Source organism: Pinus tabuliformis, chromosome 9, assembly GCF_031772625.1.
Source record: "Pinus tabuliformis cultivar Carrire ecotype Pingquan chromosome 9, CPIR1, whole genome shotgun sequence".
Classification (NCBI taxonomy): Eukaryota; Viridiplantae; Streptophyta; class Pinopsida; order Pinales; family Pinaceae; genus Pinus; species Pinus tabuliformis.
Genome location: NC_142307.1, coordinates 1,287,372,007 through 1,287,393,047, shown reverse-complemented (window position 1 = coordinate 1,287,393,047; position 21,041 = coordinate 1,287,372,007). Strand labels below are relative to the sequence as shown.

At 37.0% G+C, this 21,041-nt stretch overlaps 1 long non-coding RNA gene across 1 annotated transcript in view; it reads left to right on the top strand.

The window, feature by feature from the left end:
- Positions 1-17,649, top strand: part of LOC149153287 (uncharacterized) — a 138,678-nt gene extending 121,029 nt beyond the window's left edge. The window contains exons 3-4 of the long non-coding RNA XR_016262399.1: positions 16,879-16,929; positions 17,153-17,649. This is a non-coding gene — a long non-coding RNA (uncharacterized LOC149153287). The remainder of the gene's footprint in view (positions 1-16,878; positions 16,930-17,152) is intronic.
- Positions 17,650-21,041: the final 3,392 nt, after the last annotated feature.

Here is a 21,041-nt window from a genome sequence, read left to right as displayed (position 1 = left end):
CTCAAATACATTATTTTTGACTCTTTACAAGGTCATGATTATGAAGATCGAACCTAGTTACAACTTCAACACTCCCTCTTAACTAGGGAGGTATTCATAATGACTATCAAGATGTTCTCAAGTTGACAATTTTATAAGGAAGGATTATCAAGATTAAGATAAGCATCATCATCAATATCATCACCAACATCAACCACATTGCCATAACCCAATCAGTACCCCTGATGTATGGCACATATGCATCATTTGGTAAACAAGCTCACTCTAGAAAGAGATTAGAGCACGATGCCAAAACAAGCTCACTCTAGAAAGAGATCAAAGCACGATGCTGGGAGGCTACAACCTCTAGGACCATTCTCTCTAATCTAGGTCAAAGTGACATAGGGATAACCTCCCTAATCAGGTCACTATACAATGACACAGAGAGAATGATTGTCCTTTGCTGGACCATTTTCCTATATAGGTCAAAGTGATGCACAGATTACAACCCTAATCAAGTCACTATACAAGAAGATTTCCGTCCACAAGACCATGCTTCCTAATCAGTTCAAAGTGACACAAGGACTACAACCCTAATTAGGTCACTATACAGGAAGAATGTCAATCCACTAGAGAATTCTTCCTAATTAGGCCTATGTACTTGACACAGGGATAACCTCCCTAATCAGGTCAAAGTAAATGTCAGTCCATGATGCTATCCAATCTTTCAAACCATTCTCCAGCCAAGGTCATAATGACACAGGGAGAACTTCTCCAACCAAGATTAAGAAGACACATGGAGAATGCCCATCTCATCAACTCTCCCTCTCAATGAGAGAGGTAATCTCCACTAGCCTTAACTGATTCTGCAGTTGTACTTCTCAAAATATCCATGATCAACTATACCATGCTGATAACACATGTTGAGCAACCCATCTTGGCTCGACCATACACTGTTTTGTTTCCTTCACTAGATCACAAATGCTTTCCGGATACCCAAACTGGATGCTCCCTCTCACACTGACAGTCCATCATCCAAGAATTTGAGGTTAGCTTTCTTTGGTGTCATAATAGGGCTTTTTGACGGCTCCCTCTACAGGTAATACCTTCTCCACGACTGCTTCCTCTGAAATATGAGTCCTTCTCTCGTTAGAGACAAATCATATCAGATGCTCAATTGAGGCAAACGTCTTGACATGATCCTATCCCTCTTTCTGGGAGAAACTTCTCAAACCATGCTGCTATTTGTTGCATGCTAGATCTTGGCTTCTCTTCGCACAATCAAGGCATACTTGAAACTGCCCACTCCCTCTGAACTTGGGTCTCATCTAGTACAATATCCTTCAAGTAGCAATTTTAGAAAGTCCTCTTGCTTTGCTTCGTTCTTCCACTTCTTCCAACCACTATCAAAGCCTTGGCAACTTCAACTATGTACCTGCAATCCTCACAGGAGGTCATGGAAGAACAATTACAACCAAGCACAGGATATAAAGACAAGAGACTAACTACTAGTAAAAACAATAATGGTAATAATTCAAAAAGAGAGATACAAAATACTTATCTTTTGAGAAGAAAGTCAGCTCCCTCTTGATCTTTAGTCTTCTTGCATCCATCTGCAACTTTGTCAGCTTCATTCACATTGTTATCATGATGGCATTCCTTACTTACTAGGGTTAGGGTTTCTTCTTTTAGCGAAAACGTCTATCTTGGTCTAGCTCTAGAGTTTTTCTCTAGAGTTTTTTGATTTTGCATTCTTTGCAAATCAAAAACCAAAAGTCCAGATAGGGTCTTTAAGTTTCAAAATCAGAGATGATCCACCTTGATGCCAGTCAAGGATCTTCTAATAATTTGTCTTCATCACGAAAGGGTAAGGTGACAAAATTTCAAAATTTTAACAATTTTGCTTCTCAAACGAATCTATTTTACTATCAGATCATTACTGCAACTTGCCTCAATCAATAGTATACTCTCAAACTCCATCATACTGTGGCAATATCTGCATATTTATAATCTGAATATATGAGCTTTCTAGATACATTCAAGAGACTCTCCATTCACACCTAGGAACTATCTTTACCTTATTACTCATATATCAACAAATAAATTCTTGATTTTATGAAATTGCCATGATTCCAAAAGCCATATTGATTTGTATCTTCTTCTCTTTATTCCTTTAATCAATATCAACAATCAAGTTTTTCTTTGGATTGTGATGTCATTTGAAAAATACTCCCTTAGAATTCTATCAAGACTTGGCTTGCAATTTTTCTGAGATATTTCAGAGGTTTAACAAATGAATTGCAACCTTAAGGTTTAAACAGAAGTTCTCGGCCTTTTTAGGCACACCCGTGATGATCATAAACTAAACTTTTGATGCATTCTTATGATCATAACTTAGATACCAGACTTTTCAACCAAACACTTAAATGATTGATTCCTTTAACTGGGGTCTCTAAGAAAATTTTCTAAGTATTCTTTTGATTCCAAACATACCTTTCACTCCAATCATAAAACTTCAGACTTTGAATTTCCAGACCTCATATTCGTCATGTAGCAGCCTTGTATCATCACATAGAAGCCTTTCCCTGCCTTCGTTGTACGCTGAGGTTACTCAGGCCGCCTTCTTGCACCTTAACAGGCATTTTGTCCCTTTTTTATTAGTAGTCAAGGATCCTCGGTCCTTTTTCGACAAAAGAGGTATCACGGCCTTAATCTTAATGCAAAACTGAGATGAAACAAGCCTCTGCTAGGTCACTTCTCATCCAACATTTGACTGCCCAAAATTGAGGTGAAATTGGATGCACAACATAAGTAACTTTTCCTTGGCCAAAGCAACTTGGATTGGACTAGTCCTTCTCTTTCACTGTAGCTTCGGTGAATCATTCTTTCACAGAAGTTTGGCACAATTCCACAGAGGTTCAGATTTATTACAGAGGTATTTACAAGGAGTAGGAGATTCATACTTATCACATTGCACAAAGATTTTCATTTAGTTAGTTCGGATTACTTCAGAGGTTACTTGGATCTCAGAGAGAACTTGTTCCTTAACTTGGGAAATCTCCAGACTTCTTCACAGGAATAATTCAGACCATAGAAGAGATGATTCAAACTTCATCTCAGACTGCTTCTCAGGACTAGCTCTGATACCATGTTGAAATTTGAATGGAAACTAAAATTTATGATCATGATAATTACTTGTGACTGATATATAAATTTCCATTCATCATTTACCCTGTTTAGTTATGTCATCAAGCAATTATACATTTAAAAACATACAGAAAGTAAAGATCATAGTACACAAGAGACAATAGACACCAGAGATTAGGCCAGTGACCAAGGCAAAATCCGTAAGAGGAAAACCCAATAAAATCCATGTCATAAATAAACTGACTAGTAGTAACTAGGTGATTACTTTCCAAATGCCAAGTCAACCCTTCAAGATTTCCAGAATAAGGTGCCTCAAATTGTCTTCAATTAGGTCTGCAAAGAAGTCTGCTTCAATCTTTTGTAAGGGCCGAATTGCGTTTTCTTCATTAGATCATGTTACAGGTAACACCTCAGAATGAGAGCTTCAGATAACAAAGATATGTAGCCTCAGATTTTCGTATGTTTCCACAAATGTATCTTCTTATGCAATGTATCTTTTGGAGGGAGACGAAATGACCTATAAATAGTCTTCATCAAGAGCAAATGGGTGTGTCCATAGGCAGGTTGACATGACTTCTTGTAGGGCCAACTTAGGCATTTTGGAGAGACATTCTTTTTGACTCTTTACAAGGTCGTGATTATGAAGACCAAATCTAGTTACAACTTCAACATTTTGTTACATAAATATCAGAGTTGGTCGACCCTCTAGCCACTCAACCGCTTTGTAGAGTCAGTGTGGTCCGGCCTTTGGCCATCAACTCTTTGTCAACTTCGTTGTCGTTGTGGTTGAAGTGTTTCGCTACACAGTATTAGAGATTCTCCATTTTGCCATTAGGCCTTTGGCCATTAGAAAAAAGGAAGAATAAAAAAGGAATTTAAGAAAAGGGGATATATATATATATATATATATCCCCTTTTCTTAAATTCCTTTTTTATTCTTCCTTTTCTCTAATGGCCAAAAACTATGTAGCAAAAACACTTCAATCACAATGACAATGCATATAATAAGTCCGAACTAAAAAGAAAAATAAAGAAAAATAAAATGGAAGAAATTATATTTAAAAAATTAAAAAAAGGTTTAAAAATATATATATAAGTAAATAAATAAAACCAAAAAAAGAAATAAAAGAAAGAGATTATATAAAAAATATAATTAAGTAATTAAAAAAAATAGAAAAAGAAAAAAGAGGTTTGCAACCGCAAGCTGTTGCATCCTTAGCAATAGCTGCTGCAAGATGCCATCATCCTGCCGTCCACAGTCCTTGCTTTGCTGTTCCCTGCTCCATCGTTCGTTGTCCTCGATCCATTGTCAATTTCCAACCCATCCAGTTTCTTGCTGACCATTCATCTTCGCTGTTAATCCACCAACCATCACGTCGCTTTCCTCGATGTTAATCCACCGATCGGATTCTGGACCCCCGCCAACGTTCCTGCTCATCTTCAGTCAGCCCCTGCCGATTCCACTCGACTGACCCTTCCGCGCACCATTGTTATGTGTGCATCCTATCTGAACTTGTAGGTGTATCTGCATAAATCTGACTGTCGTCTATGCATGGACGACTGCAACAAAAGGTATTTTGGTAACATAGGAAAAAGTGTGCACCAAAATAATTTTAATCTTCTCCAATCTAATGGTTGTGACGTTACTAACATCCGCGGGCATGTTGGATTAGTTATATGAATATCTTGCATATCATTAGCATAAAAGTGATTTTAATGTGAGTACAAAATCTTTAGATACAATAGTTGAAATATCAAAACACATTTGTGGGAAATTTTTAAATGTAAGTGTTAAAGTTACTTAAAAAAACAAAGAGAAGTAATTTTTAAATGTAAGTGTTAAAGTTACTTAAAAAAACAAAGAGAAGTATTATATTTTAAAGGGAGATATATTTTTTAATATAAGAGGAGAATTTTTTATATAGAAAAGGTAATTAAACATTTTTATATAGTCATATTAAAAGGGACCTTATTACATTTTGATAAAGTGGTCACTCGCACAAAGAATATATAAGTTTCATAAACAAAGTATCATTTGACGAAATTATCGACCAGCGCAAAATGGAGACCAATAATGGAAGATTTCCTAAAACTTATAGTAAAAATGTTAATGCGCTATTTAAAGTCAAAGGATCCCTTGCAGGAAAGGATATTATAATCTCCATCTATCCTATTCGAGAATAATTATGTTAGCACTGAATGTGCTAACCAATTAGTGATTCCTGAATCAAATATATAATTGAAACGATGGATTCGATGAATAAAAATCAATATGACATAAGCAATCTACAAATAAGTATAGGAGATTATGCTTTTGTCTCGCAATTCACTGTTAAATCCTTATTTTGTGACAATAGTGATATAATTTTGGGTTTGCCCTGGATGGAATCACTAGGGTCATTCATCCTAAATATGATTTTTTTGTTGTTGACATTTTCCTACAAAAAGAAAAAATAATGCTACAAGATGTTATGTTGAAGCCGAATTCAGTAACACCAAAAGATGTAAAAGATATCTCAAAGGTAATTCTTCAAGAAAACTTGAAGGCAATGTAAGATATGCAGAAGGAAGTTGAAAAGATTATCGCAGACAAAAATGAAAAAGTTATTCGTCTCAAGGACCACAACGAGAAATTACTGATGCAAAGTAAGAAGCTTAAGAAGGACAAGAAGTTGTTGGAAAACGGAGTACAACAATTTATTGAGAAGGAAGTGTTGAAACATTTATATGTTCAAGTCGAAGAAAAAGGAATGAATACTGATCTAGTGAATATCAAAACTCAAGAAGATGACAAACCAATTGAAGTAAAAACATATTCAGATGTTGCAGTTCAAATAACGAAAATTTGAAGTGAAAATTCAGTGTTTGACCAAGCCACTTTAGTACGTGAAAGAAATCAGTTACTTCAAGTAAATCAAGAAATCGCCACAAACAAGATAAGGGGAAATCAAATCATAAGAACTCCTTGTCGACACCCAAATCATAAACGCAGACATCTCAACTAGTCTACATATCCATATCACTCAGACCAGAAGCAAGTGACTTATGTTCCCAAAAATATCGATGTCACCATAATTCAATCTTATGATAAAAATGCATCCAAAGTATCAAATAACTGTGAGATTCCATAGACGATTGATTTAGGATATGGTCAGATCCCTTCTCAGTTTGATAATTTTGTTTATTAGTCGAAGGATCCTATTATCTTGTATCATCGAAGACGACAACTCGAAGAATTTTACTTGTTGATTAGGGGCTTTTGGGCTTAATTGTATCTATTTCTCCTCATATAAATAGAGGAGATGACACTTGAATTCTCATTATCACTTGGATTTGGAAGTTCTGCCTCCCTTGAGATTTTCAACGTCTTTTCTAATGGGAAAGATGTCATCTATTGGAGCAAAATGAGTCTTGAGCATTTGTTCTCATCTTTGGAGAAGTCACTTTGGATCAAGAATTGGATTGTACTTGCATATTGTCTTGTAAGTGCCATGTTTATTGCAAATTTATAATTTTTCATGTCTAATGTATGGAATAAATTGTTGATCTAGGTTAAATTTGTGCCCTAAATTTGTTGAATATCAATTGAATGGAAACTAGGTCAAATTATTGCATGCATTACTCATAGTATGATATGTGAATGACAATCCCCTTGGTGATCTCATGTTAGCTCTCCCAAGTGAAGTTTGATCCCCTCACAAAGGTGATAGTTAGGGTTTTGATGCTAGGGCATCAAAATATCCTTACTCCTTTGCAAGAATAAATCAATTTTAAGAGCCCATAGACTCCATTGACCCTAGGACTAGGCACTGGCCTTCCTTGTAGGTGATCAATTTAACTTTTTATCCATAATTTTTCTCTTTCTCTTTCTTGTGCTAATTCAGCCCCTTTAAGGCCAAACATCCAAGCTAGGGCTAGTAAGAATTTCTAGGGAAGAAGAATTATTGGGATTGGAGAGTCTAGATGCCAAGGTATAGTTGGTTGCCTCAAAATCATCCCTTTTGGTAGGCATTCACTTTAATTTTATCCATAAATTTTCTTGCCCAAGGTTAAACCCTAGTTTGGATATAGCTTCAACTTGGAAGCTTCTTGAGAGTTTCATGTAACTCGGCTTTGTCGGAATACATTGTTGGAAACCATTTCTCTTCACTCTGACCTTTAGCCATCCCAACTATGAACTCATTAATCAAGCCATAGGTCTTGTGTTGCATTTAATAGGTCTCTTTTTAAGGAAAGTGTATTTCCTCCTCTTGAGGCCTTGAGTCTAAATTGTGTCTTTCCATTGAAGACCTCTTGTGTCACCTTGCCCCTAGAACCTTAGAATACCTATTAGGTGAACTTTTCATATACTGGGACTCCTCCCATTGGTGAAATTCCATAAAGAGCAGGGGGTTTTGATTGTGGTGACAGTGGACCATCACCCCATTGTTGCCACTTGGTCTAGTATAAGCCTTGTAGGGTGCCCCTCTCCAAGGCCCGCTAGGTTTTTCAGCAACAAGTACAAGAACCATAAGAATATCAGAGTGGGCCATATTCAATGTTAAAGCCATCAAAGTACTTCACGCAAGCATCATCTTCAAATGTCTTCCTAATTTATGATTTATACACAAGTTACCGTGCTTAGGTATGGGACGGTTATTTCATGGCACTTTTAGATGCTTCCTGTTGAAGAATCTAGGGCAAAGTAGTGTAGTGTGATTCTTCATTACTTGATAACAATTTGTGGAGTCTTTTTACTTTTCTTGTTAGCTTATTCTTCTTCTTCTTCTTATTAGTGCATATGTGTGTACTTCATCAAACTGCTACCAAAACATAAAAACAAGAACACAAGATGTTGGCTCTCTGCCAAGGCCAAAACCTCTCTACTCTTGAGAGGAAAACCCTTTAGTGAATTTCTCTTATTGAAGCTTCTATTGATCAATGCCAAACCCTAGACCCCTGACAAAGAGATCCTCCAAGCACAAGTCAAGTCTTCACTCCTTTTTGCACCATATACCCTGACACTTCTTCCGGCACTTTGTTTCCCGGCACTTCGTCCTCCTACTTCCGGCACTTCGTTCTTCTTTCAACTTGTTAGTAATCCTGTTGCACTTGCAATAGAGGACAAGCCTTTGATGAGAACCTTTCCATATGATGATTCCTTCACCTTCTTAACCAAATGAGCTTCTTCTTCAAAGTGTAGGTGCAGACTAGATGTCATTGTCCAACAGCCCTAAATTCTCTCGTGTGACTGTTTACTTGCTGTTGTAGCCTCTTTCCTTCTTCGCTTGAGTGCCATTCAACTTCGCTTGATTGGGAGGCCTTATAGGCCTTGTTTACTGGCCCAAAAATAGAGAGATAAGTCACTGTAGTTTTCTGGTGTAGTGACCGCAGACATACCCTTCCTTTCTCGCACATGTAGTTGTGATAACCCTAGAAAACATTCCCTTTAAACTTCGTTGTTCTTCCTCCTTGCTTCGTTGCCCTAGTAGACCCTTTACCTTGGCTTCCTTCGTTCCTCTTCACTTTCTTTTATCTGTGGATTTCAGAGTTAAATCGATGTGTTCTATTTGGAGTGGACCACCTCTATAAATAGAGGATTGTCCCTCCATTTAGGTCGACTAGAAGGCCGACTAGTCAACTGTTTATAGGCCGACTTTGAGGGTAGATTGTAGGATGATTTGTTGAGCAGTTTGCGGATAACTTCCATGGTGTTGTAGCATGCTTGAAGGAGCTTCTTGAAGGTTCCATTGCATAGGAGTGGACTTGACATTGCTTGGAGGTTTTTCCCTTTGACTTTAATACATATTTATACATGGTATAACATGCCCTTAAAGCCTTCAATATTTTCTCTTGACTATTTGACTCACCTCTAGCACTTTGACATGTGCTAGACCTACTTCAATGAGCAAGAAACTCATTGACATATATTATAAAATTAATATTCCTTTTCTTGAATAAGTACAAATATCAAAAGTACACTTATGAAGACTGAACCTAGTTACACTTCCTTCAACGCTCCCTCTTAACTAGGGAGGTATTCATACAACATTACAAGGTGTTTGGCTATTATCAATCTTGAAGAATTCACATAATAGAAACTGGATTAGCAATCCATTTGTTACAACATCATATCCATTAGCATTGTCATAGTGCAAGGCCTTGACTAACAACTCCATCTATTTACGAGACCATGAGCTACAATGCTGGCGAGACCAATGATTTATAGACACCTTCATCATTGTGTCTCAAGGTACATACCCACTCGGGGGTTCACCGAGTATGACCTTCTAGGAGTATTCTTATCATGGGTTCCCAACCCTCAAAGAATATCGTTCCTCTTGCCTACTCTTGTCTTGGATGCCCTACACATCCTCAAAGAGTATCAGATGGAATATGATTACCCAATCCTCCCATTCTTTCTTCGTAAGTGAAGACAAGAATGTTGTGTCTATCTTGTGTCTACATTTCCATTCATGGCCTTCATCTAGACTTACGGTTGTTAGTCCTGGTCTAGCGCATGACCCATGAAATGGAAAACACAATTGTCACTCCTTTGTAATCCAAGGTGATCCAAAACTTCCTCTTTATCAGGGACCTGTCAGAGCTCCCTCTTAACTGGGGACTCTTTCCTTCATCAACAACTTCTTCTTCGTGGGTCCTTTAGCTGCTTGATCTCCTTCCTTTCTTGATGTCATGAAGTCTTTGTTTGAACTTCTTCTAGGTAGGGCACCATCCATCGATCACTTTTGTCTTTGGTTTGTCATGTCATTGCTTTCTTCGAGGAAAGTGGCTATCATGTCATATATCAGGTTTCCTTGTCATCTTGGCTACTCCTTTGTCATCTTGTCCATGCTTTAGAATATTCTTCTCATGGATGCTTTGTTGTACTTGCTTGTTTACATGTTCTGACCTAGTAGCCCATCATGACTTCATCCTGATATTGCTTCAACATTGCTTTTCCTTTTTGTTCGATGGCTTCTTCATCACGACATCTTTATAGAGTAGAATTAGTTATCAGCGCCTTTTATATCTCCAAGGCCTTCATAGGTGTCAAGGGTCCTTTCTTCCTTTATTAGAGTTGTCCTGCCTTCTTTCGGGAGATTTCTTCAAAGCATCTTGTTAGATAGTGATTCTCGGTGATCATGGTGTTCTTCCACATGCTTGATCTCTTTCTTCATTTGCTTCTTCTCAGATTGATAGGTCAGCCATCTAATGCTTCTTGTGAGAGCATTCCTTTATTTCTTGCTTTTTGGACTTTTCAACATTTCTTCTTGCATATTCTTTTGTTGACCTTCATTGCATTGTGGTACATGCCTTCGAGCATGTTCTTGGTGAAAGAGATTCTTTCATGCTTGATCATGTTATAGAACTATCCCATGACTTAATAATATACAATGATAACACAACTAAACTTTAATGCATACATACCTCATCTTGATTCTCCTTTGATCATCCTTTGGTGTGGCCCTTCTTGCTTCATCTTAGCTTGCATGCATATCATCCTTTTCTTGAATCCCATGAATGGGATTCCCAATGAGACATCTGCCTTGGTTCATGAACCTTCTTTTGAAGATTCCATCATAGGATCTTAAAGATCCTTGCCTTGCAAATGTTTCCTTTCTTTTGATGATGGAGGTCTTCTAAGATTCTTAATCATGATCAATTTTCCTTTCATCATGTATGAGGTCCTATACTAGGTATGCTTCTTCTACATGAATATCTTGAGCTATATCTACCATGCTCCTATATTCTAGAAGATATTTCTACTTATGCATTTTTGTTCTTATCATAAATGCTACATCTACATGAGTATCTAGAACTCTATGTACATCATGCTGCTAGATTCTAGAGGATGTTTCTAGCCATGCAATTTTAATTTATTCCTACATGCTCCTATCCTACTAAAAAACTTTGAAAGAATTCTAGAAGTAAAGAGTTTGACCTAGTCATAGTAGAGATCCGAAGGATCTTCCTTCTTTTGCTTCTTTCCTTCTTCTTTCATCTCTTGAGTTATGTGAGCTTCTTCCTGCTTTCTTTTGTTGTTGTTGTCCTTCTTAAGCTTAGGACAATTCCTTTTGTAATGTCCATATTCTTGGCATCCAAAGCATTGGATCTTGGACATGTCTTTGTTGTTTGTTCTTCATGGACCAAATTTGCCAAATTTACCCTTTCTCTTGGCCATGGTAGCAAATGCTTGCTCCTTTGATCCCACATCTTCCTTTGCCTTAAGTCTAGTTTCCTCTGTTCTGCATAGAGACCACATTTCACTGAGAGTGGTTGCTTCCTTCTTGGCATATATGCTTGATGTGAAGTTTCCCCACTCCTCAGGTAGAGCATTGAGTACTACAATTGTCATCTTTCTGTTAGACATGACTTCCCCAAGCTCTTGAAGTTGATCTCTCATTTCAGAGATTTTCATGAAGCAGGGAGCTATTTCTTCCTTTGTTATCTTCATCTTGTATAATTCATTTCTCAGAGATATAACTTCTTCGGTTGTGGATACCGAGAATAGCTCTACTAGCTTATCATAAATTTATTTTGATGTCTCAAACTTGGAGACATAAGGAATGAGAGAGTCTTTGATTGATTCTATCAGGATTCAGAACCCTTTGAGCTCTTGTCTCATCCTTATTGTACTTGGCTAAGGCTTGAGTTTGTTCCTTAGTAGGGATAGTGATATTCCCTTTGACATGCTCTAGGAGTTCATTCTCCTTGAGTAGTAGATCAATCCTCTTCTTCCATGCAAGAAAGTTATTGGTACCTACCAATTTATTGCTTTCCTTGCAAAAAGACATTGTTGTATATTCAGAAGGGGACATGTACTTGATAGATTTGAGATGTAATGGATTTGCTTCCTCCTCCTTGAAAGCTTGATGGCTTATCTTCCCTGGATCTTGATTTTCTTCAGGTTGCCTTCTCCAAGTGGACTTGCTTGATGATTTGCTTGATGACTTGTAGCTTGATGTAGGTCCTGCTTCAATCTGCTCTTCTTTGTATGTGCCTTTATGTAAGGCTCTTCTTCTAGCTTTGTGGACCTCCTTGATGAATGATGGATTGTATACCCTTCTTGTCCTTGAAGTGATTGAGACTTCTAGGCTTGATGCTCCAACTTTGTAGATGCTTCTTCTTGAGTTTCCCTCTCCTTGATGTGTCACCTTAGCTCTTATACCATGTTGAAGAATCTAAGGCAAAGTAGTGTAGTGTGATTCTTCATTACTTGATAACAATTTGTGGAGTCTTTTTACTTTTCTTGTTAACTTATTCTTCTTCTTCTTCTTATTATTGCATATGTGTGTACTTCATCAAACTGCTACCAAAACATAAAAACAAGAACACAAGAAGTTGGCTCTCTGCCAGGACCAAAACCTCTCTACTCTTGAGAGGAAAAGCCTTTAGTGAATTTCTCTTATCGAAGCTTCTATTGATCAATGCCAAACCCTAGATCACTGACAAAGAGATCCTCCAAGCACAAGTCAAGTCTTCACTCCTTTTTGCATTATATACCCTGACACTTCTTTCGGCACTTTGTTTCACGACACTTCGCCCTCCTACTTCCGACACTTTGTTCTTCTTTCAACTTGTTAGTTTTTTGATGAGAACCTTTCCATATGATGATTCCTTCACCTCCTTAACCAAATGAGCTTCTTCTTCAAAGTGTAGGTGCAGACTGGATGTGACTGTCCAACAACCCTAAATTCTCGCACGTGTGATTGTTTACTTGCTGTTGTAGCCTCTTTCCTTCTTCGCTTGAGTGCCCTTCCTCTTCGCTTGATTGGGAGGCCTTATAGGCCTTGTTTACTAGCCCAAAAATAGAGAGATAAGTCACTGTAGTTTTCTGCTGTAGTGACCGCAGGCATACCCTTCCTTTCTCGCACGTGTAGTTGTGATAACCCTAGAAAACATTCCCTTTAAACTTCGCTACCCTAGTAGACCCTTTACCTCGACTTCCTTCGTTCCTCTTCACTTCTTTTTATCTTCGGATTTTAGAGCTAAATTGATACATTCTATTTGGAGTGGACAACCTCTATAAATAGAGGATTGTCCCTCCATTTAAGTCGACTAGAAGGCCGACTAGTCACTGTTTGTAGGCCGACTTTGAGGGCAGATTGTAGGCTGATTTGTTGAGTAGTTTGTGGATAGCTTCCATGGTGGTGTAGCATGCTTGAAGGAGCTTCTTGAAGGTGCCATTGCATAGGAGTAGACTTGACTTTGCTTGGAGGTTTTTCCCTTTGACTTTAATACATATTTATACATGGTGTAACATGCCCTTAAGGCCTTCAATATTTTCTCTTGACTATTTGACTCACCTATAGCACTTTGACATGTGCTAGACCTACTTCAATGAGCAAGAAACTCGTTGACATATATTATAAAAATATTATTTCTTTCCCTGAATAAGTACAAATATCAAAAGTACATTTATGAAGACCGAACCTAGTTACACTTCCTTCAACACTTCCAACCTAATGGGAGGAACAGTTCCTAGGCTGATCCTTTTATTAGATAGGTGTATGTGATAGGTGTTATGGATTGGGGTTTACTTCATGAATGGAAGCATAGTCTTATGCTAAGTTATATCAAACCATTGTCCCTAAGTGCCTTTGTAGAGGGAGCTCTTAGCATTGCTTCAATTACCTTCCTCACCTTTTTTTTTCCAATCCCCCATACTTTCCTTTTTCTTTTCTTTAGGTATCTTGTTTTACAAGCTTCGTTGATTTTCATGCAATAATGAGAAAACCTCTTTTTGTGATGGGTAGGTTATCACTTCATTGTGGCTTGGATGTTCATAGAGATTGCCTTTTACTTTGATAGGCACGATATGCATGGATACTCTAGAGGATGAGTGACAATATAAGAGGAGGTAGAGCATAATCTATAATTTGGAGTTTACTTGCTTTACATCCCTTGCCATTCTTTTTTATTTTATCATTTGGCTCATGCTCTTTATTTTCTTACAGCCACAACAACCTTGAGTATATACAGCCCTTCTCATAGGACAAGGTCAACAGTGAACCAGCACAAGCACTTGACAACAACCAATCGAAAAGTCGGACAACGGAGTAGGGGAAATGATATCAATTGTTAAGCATGGATATCATGGAATGCTACCATCATTAGAGCCTCCTATTTGTGCCCCTCCTAGATAGTGAAAGAAAGGCCTCAAGGAGGGTCACATTGGACTAGGGATAAGTGATGGCCACCAAGGTGAAGCAAGGGAACAAGTGTACAACCAATAGCAGTCTATTATCCAATTCAACCTATCATCCATACTAGAATGCCCTGAAACATTTGTCATTAAATGAAAGCACCTGAATACAAAAATAATTGATGTACCTCACAATAGATAACCCACCTTCATCAGCTGAGCAAGCTAGATGAATGAATGTGCTGACCAGAGAGTGGATGAGAAACATCTGAGGCTGACTGTATGTGGATCATGGTAGGGCTGTTGGCTGTCAAACTGAATCATAGGAGAAAAAATTTCTGCTAGGATTACCCATACATGTGGGTGGGTAACAATATCAAAGGAGGGAAACTTATGGTTTTCTTGATGAGATAAGGTTGGAATGGCCACCACGTGTCACACTGAAAAACTCCCACTTGCTTGGTCCGCATCAGTTCCTAACTATGAATAGCATTGATAAATATAGGCATGCCAAAAATAGCAATTTGATTCCTCAAAAATAGGAAAGAGGAAAAATAAAGGGGAATGCTATAACATCACTGCCAAATATAGCATGCCTAAAAATAGCAGCATTTTGCATGTCAATGAAATGGGTTTTATCAATCTTGATTCTCTACAACTTACAAGGAATTCAAATACATGCTCAGAATCATCATACAAGCCCTGAAAACCTCACTGCTAAAAATAGTAGTGTTTTGCATGTCACCCAGAAAAAACTCATTGACATCATGAGCTTGCAAGGATCCCAAGTATGTGATCACCTCTGACCTGCAGATCCCAGAACTTTGGTTCATAGAAAATATGAAAACTGCTAAAAGGAACAATTTCCTCCAAATCTGCTGAACATGCCTCTGAAACGCTTCTATAATATCTTTGAAATGGACTCTGATCAATTTGAAAACTGGTGCACTTGCTAATAAATACCAACATAATGAAAGCTAGCTGGATCTTGAACCACCAGTTGCACAGGAAAATCTGAGGATTAACATGTAGGCCATTGATTGGTGCATGTGCCCTAATGAGTATTCTGGCTAAGTTGAACATGATCATAGACCAGGAAGACATAAAATTATGGACAAGAAGTTTTCTGAACTTTTCCAGTCATCCATTTTGCAATAACCATTTCGTTTGGTCGATGATTTTTTGTTGTTGCCATGTGGCTTTGATCATATATGTATAATTTTCTTTAGTTCTGCTACTTAAACTATTGTGTTTATTTTAGTAGCGAGTTAACAACTTGTTATCACTCAAAATTGTCCTTTAGAAATAAGCATCAAGGGATTCTGAATGAACAATTTATGGAAGGTGCCTTTGTCATCAGCAAAATCTCTCACTTTCAAGTTAGTGTTCTTTTGACTTAGGGTCATATTCCTGTCAGATTTTTCAAATTTACAAATAGATCCTAAAACTCAAAATTCAGTGATATTGAATTTTGACTTTTTTATGTGCCTGGTGCCTTAATCTACTAGGGCAATGTGGGAGGAAAATATAAATGAGTAGGGCAGTGGCAATAATGAATACCACTGATACAAGAATTTTAAGTGTAGTTTGAAGTTGAACCTAGGGCACAAGAAGAATTGCAAGTTAAAAAAATAAAAATAAAATTTACATACAACATATTGAATTTTTGACAAAAAAAAAACCTCAACTCAATGCAACAATAATGGAAAAAATACACATTCAAACCCAAGCAAAAATGATGGAAAAAAACTAGGGCACAAGAATAAATTAAACTAATAAATCTAACAATCAAGTTTTTGCATTTTTGATCAAAATAAACCCTCTCCACTATATGCAAAAAAAAAAAAAAAAAAAAAAAAAAAAAAAAAAAAACACACACACACACACACACTATCAAATCCAATAAAAAATCATTGAAAATAAATGGGTGATAGAAACCCAAGGAAAAACAAGAAAAAAACAAAAAAAGAGCCAAATTTGATGCCCATACCTGAAAACCACGCTTTGCTGAAGAAACTTGGTCCAAACTTGAATTTTTCTTGCTTGGGATGCTAAATTCCTTCACTTTTCTCCTCTCTTGCCCTTGTAGATGACTTCTCCTCCTCCTTAGCTCTCACTCTTGCCCTTTGTTTGAAAAAAAAATGAGAACAAAACCCACAAAATCGCATTTGTAAGTCGTCGTTTTCGCTGGCCACAATTTTTTCCGATCGGATTGCGATTTTTTTGAAGAAATCTGCAATAATTTCACCATTTTTTGAAAATAAAAAAATTGCTGAAAAAATCGGCAATTAGATCGGCTCAGCGAAAAAATCGCGATGTTCGCAACACTGATTTAAATTTGTGACGTTGTTGAAGATGTAAGGTGCACTTTTCGTGATACATGATATGACATTGGTTTTTGTCGAAACTATGTCTTTGGCAGTTTTATCCTTGGATCCTTCTTCATATGTACTCAATATTTTCAAATTAATTGTTTTAGGTTGACCTTGAACGCTAGAGGTCTTATGAGTTCAGAGCATTGTTGCTGCAGTATGAATTTAATTCAGTATCTATAAGAATGATTTCTTCTATGTAAAGGATGTCAAAACATTTGTCTAATTTGATATCCCCGAATTGTCTTGTAGGTCGAGTACTGTACATTAATGAACTTTTACCAATTATAAAATGTAACACAGGTTTGCTCTTTAATGTTTTTTTTTTTTTTTTTGACTAGACAGTACTTTTCTTTTTTTATTTCAAATGACAGTTCCTTTTTTCTTGTCTTTCTTGTGCAAGTGTTTTCATTTTACAATGTTCAGTGTTCTTTATCCCAAAGAGACAGCAGTATTCAGTTTGTAGATGATGCAAATGTGAAGGTCGGGGATTTGGTTCTCATTTGAATTTGGTTAATTCGAACAGGTGTGGTGATGGCTAGATTATTATCATGGAGGTTCATCTATAATTATTATGTACCATTTATAGAACAGAAATAATAATTGATATATTACCAACATTCAGTGATTAATCTAAGTATCCCCAGTGGAATATGTGTGGGATGGTCATTAACAATGACATTCATAAGGCAGGAAAAAGAAGTGTGAAAATGTCGTGGTTAAGATCAACCACACATCTTAGAGCAAGATGATCTTACTTCTTGTGACTAATAGAGTTTCTAGTCTGTGGTAGCAAGCTTTAATAGAAGTTGGCTTCTATTGGTGTTCTCTCGATTGTGCCTTATATCTCTGTTACTTGGGACATTTTGTTGATAGAATGTCATCCACTGGTACTAAAAGAATATTATGATATAGAACAATGGGGTAAACATGGCAAGTTGAGCTCCCCTGTCTTGTATTGTAGTGCCTAAGGACAACCCTAATTTATCATTCTATCTATATGATGTGCGAGTATGATGATTATATGGGATTGTCTTGTGACTACTTATATCTAGTAGCTGTCTCTTCACTCTATTATTTCTGCAGAATAGCTCTTTTAACGCAAAAGAATATGATTTGAGTGTAAACTGCGAACTAAGATCCTTGAGTGAGCTTGCTCTAAAAATTTCAACGTTGTTTAGCTCAATAAAATTCTTGCAATTCTTTAAAGGTTGTGTACTGTGTCAATTTTTTTCAGATATCGAAGAATATGTTGGCCTTGTTAATTTGCATCTATTTTTTGTTGTTGTTGATAGTGCATGTTGTTACCTATCAGTAAATAGTTGTTCACAATGTCAATAACGTACAAGTTTAGAATCTTCAAAATTTCTAGTGAATAACGTGCATGTGAAATGTAAAGTTGTAAACCTAAGAACATGACAGGACTGGAAGTGGTTTTGAAATCTTAACTTGTTATTTGCCATCTTAAATACACTAGATAGTGTACAACCTTTGAAAAATATATCCACATCGGTATGCATCTGCAACTATTACGCATATTGATGTTAGTTGGTCAGAATCTTGCTCACTTAAAAGACTCCTGCAACCTTGGGTCTATGAGCTTCCTGCATAAACTTAACTCTCGGCTCTCCTTTGGAATACATATTCTGTTTAGCTTGTGAAACAGTCCTTCGAGATAACATTCATTGAAATATTTGAGCTCCATGTACTTTTGTGGTCTGTATAAGAATGCTAATACTGCCCTGATTCTGTTTAGCTTGTGAAACAGTCCTTCAAGATAACATTCATTGAAATATTTGAGCTCCATGTACTTTGTGGTCTGTATAGGAATGCTATTACTTCCCTGAAGTCTAGATCTATTGTAAACTGTACCTCGTATTCTTCATTTGGAACTGGACTGAGGTTCATTAGTACTTCCAATGAGGATACTGGAGGTCTGGAGAAAAATTCAGCAATATGATTTTCCTTACCCTTCCTATAATTGATGACCAAATTAATCTGTTGAAACTTGAAAGAGTGCCATTCATTTGAAATGCCGGCTCTGCTGCAGCTTTGCATTTATAAGAATTGCAACTTATGGTTTTTGTGAATAATTGTCTCTTTCCAGGAAGATCATGTCCCAATGCTTAGCTGCGTATAAATTTCGTAGATTGTATGTTAGGCAGTTAAGTTTTGCACCATCAAAAAGTTTCTTAATGGTAGGCTATTGGTTTTCCCTATTGTAGATATATTGTATCCATTGCATGACTTGAAGTATCTTCTTTGATCTCAAATTGCAACCAATGGTTTGATAGGCTTCACATTGCTGCTTCATGAATTTCTGACTTCAAGGATTCAATTTTTTGCTGGAATTGATCCACTGTCTACCTTTATCAATGCATTACAAGGGACAACCACTTTGAGAAGCATTTGACAAATATGCTCAAATGTTTGGCTAGTCCTATGAACTTTCCTAACTTTCCTTGGGTCGATATAAGTTCTGCTCTGTTGATGCAAAAGAATAGATGCATGACTGACTGCTTAGCAGAGTCATGCCATTCATTTTGGCTTGCAACCAGGGCTTGTGGAGAGAATCAAGTACCATCTCCAATTGATGCTGGTGCTCTTCCCAGGTCTAAATGAATATGCTCAAATGTTTGGCTACTCCTATGAACTTTCCTAACTTGCCTTGGGTCGATATAAGTTCTGCTCTGTTGATGCAAAAGAATAGATTCATGATTGACTGCTTAGCAAAGTCATGCTATTCATTTTTGGTTTGCGACCAGGGCTTGTGGAGAGACTCAAACACCATCTCCAATTGATGCTGGTGGTCTTCCCAGGTCTGACTGAATACCCAAATATTGAGTGTCAAAGGTGACAATGAAGATCCATTCATCAGTCTCATGAACTTCATGGAAGCATTGCACAAATTACTTAAACAGATCTTGCTTTCTCTTAAACACGTCATCTCTTATCTAAACTTGCTGATATTCAGACTTCAGACCTGGCTTAGTGGAATACCAATCTTCCAAAGCTAATCAACCGAGTAATTGATTCTTTGCAGTAGTTATTGATTTTTTACGACGATTTTGTTGAATCCCTAATAATCTACACATATTTGCCAGGTATGGTCCTTCAAAACTAACACCCTAGCGATGTTCATGGAGAAACACTTGGTTTAATTAGTCCTACATTGATGAGCTCAAGTACATGCTTATTAATTTATCGAAAACCTTGCGAATAAGTTCCATATAGGTTTATATTTTGCAAAGTTGACTTAGACATGAGTTCTATGCAACATTTGAACGACAATGCCTTTGGCCTAAGAAATACTTCTTTATACTTCAAATGCAAATTATTTAGATGTTCCTTTCACTTCATTGTCTAGAGGGAACTAACATGGTTCTAGGTGCATGTTCTATCATGGACCTGATCAGCATCAAAACAAACTTTTACTAAAATTGATCAATTGTTTAGTTTGATTCACAAAGATGGAGAGCTTGTCTCTACCTTGATGTACTCTCCCAAGTAATGATTGCCATGCTTAGAATGGTATTTGTTAGCACACGTCAAGGAAATCATGCCATGTTTCACATAAAGGGGCTGCACAAGCTATAGCCTTACAAGTGTCCAAAGGCACCACATAACATTTAATCTTATCAATGAGTTTGGGTGGGATGACAAACTTAAACATGCATTGCTTAACATTTAATCTTATCAATGAGTTTGGGTGGGATGACAAACTTAAACATGCATTGCTTTGTCATTGCAAATCAACATTTTAATACAACCATCGTAGTGGATATGGTGAAGAAGGATACACCATTCTTTTTCACCAACAATTTTGAGGTAAGATACCTTAGCTTCTAAAATTAATAGTGGGAGTTAGATCTCCTTTGACTTGAAACAATTGATCTCTTTGTTCCACATTGATTTATGGTTTTGCCATTAATGTAATTCAATCATCTACTTCAATTGTCGATCCACCTAACTATGTCCCACTCGTTCTATTTTGATCAACAAAAGTTTTCTCCACTTCTTATTTACGCAAGGCAATTCAAGAGGTAGTTCATTAAATCTGATTTGGTCAAAGAAAATTCTCTTATGAACACTTCTTCCTCTTGCGCTCCCTATCCCTTGTGCTCTACTATTTTTAATGCATCAACTTTTGTGAAGATACTCCATACTCTTCAAGTTTGTCAACTTATGAGTTGAATCTTGAAATGACACAGGATAGTGAGATTATCCATGATGAAGAAGAAAGCAATGAAACCATAGAACATCCATTCCATTCCTCGCAATCTCCTATTTTGCATGAGGATAAACTTTCAAATCAGGTTGCTCATGAGTTTTCTCTGATTCATACATCTCTAGATTTGCAATCAGAAGAATATTATGACTTGAGTAATCTCCTCCATACGCCTATGTGTGCTAGT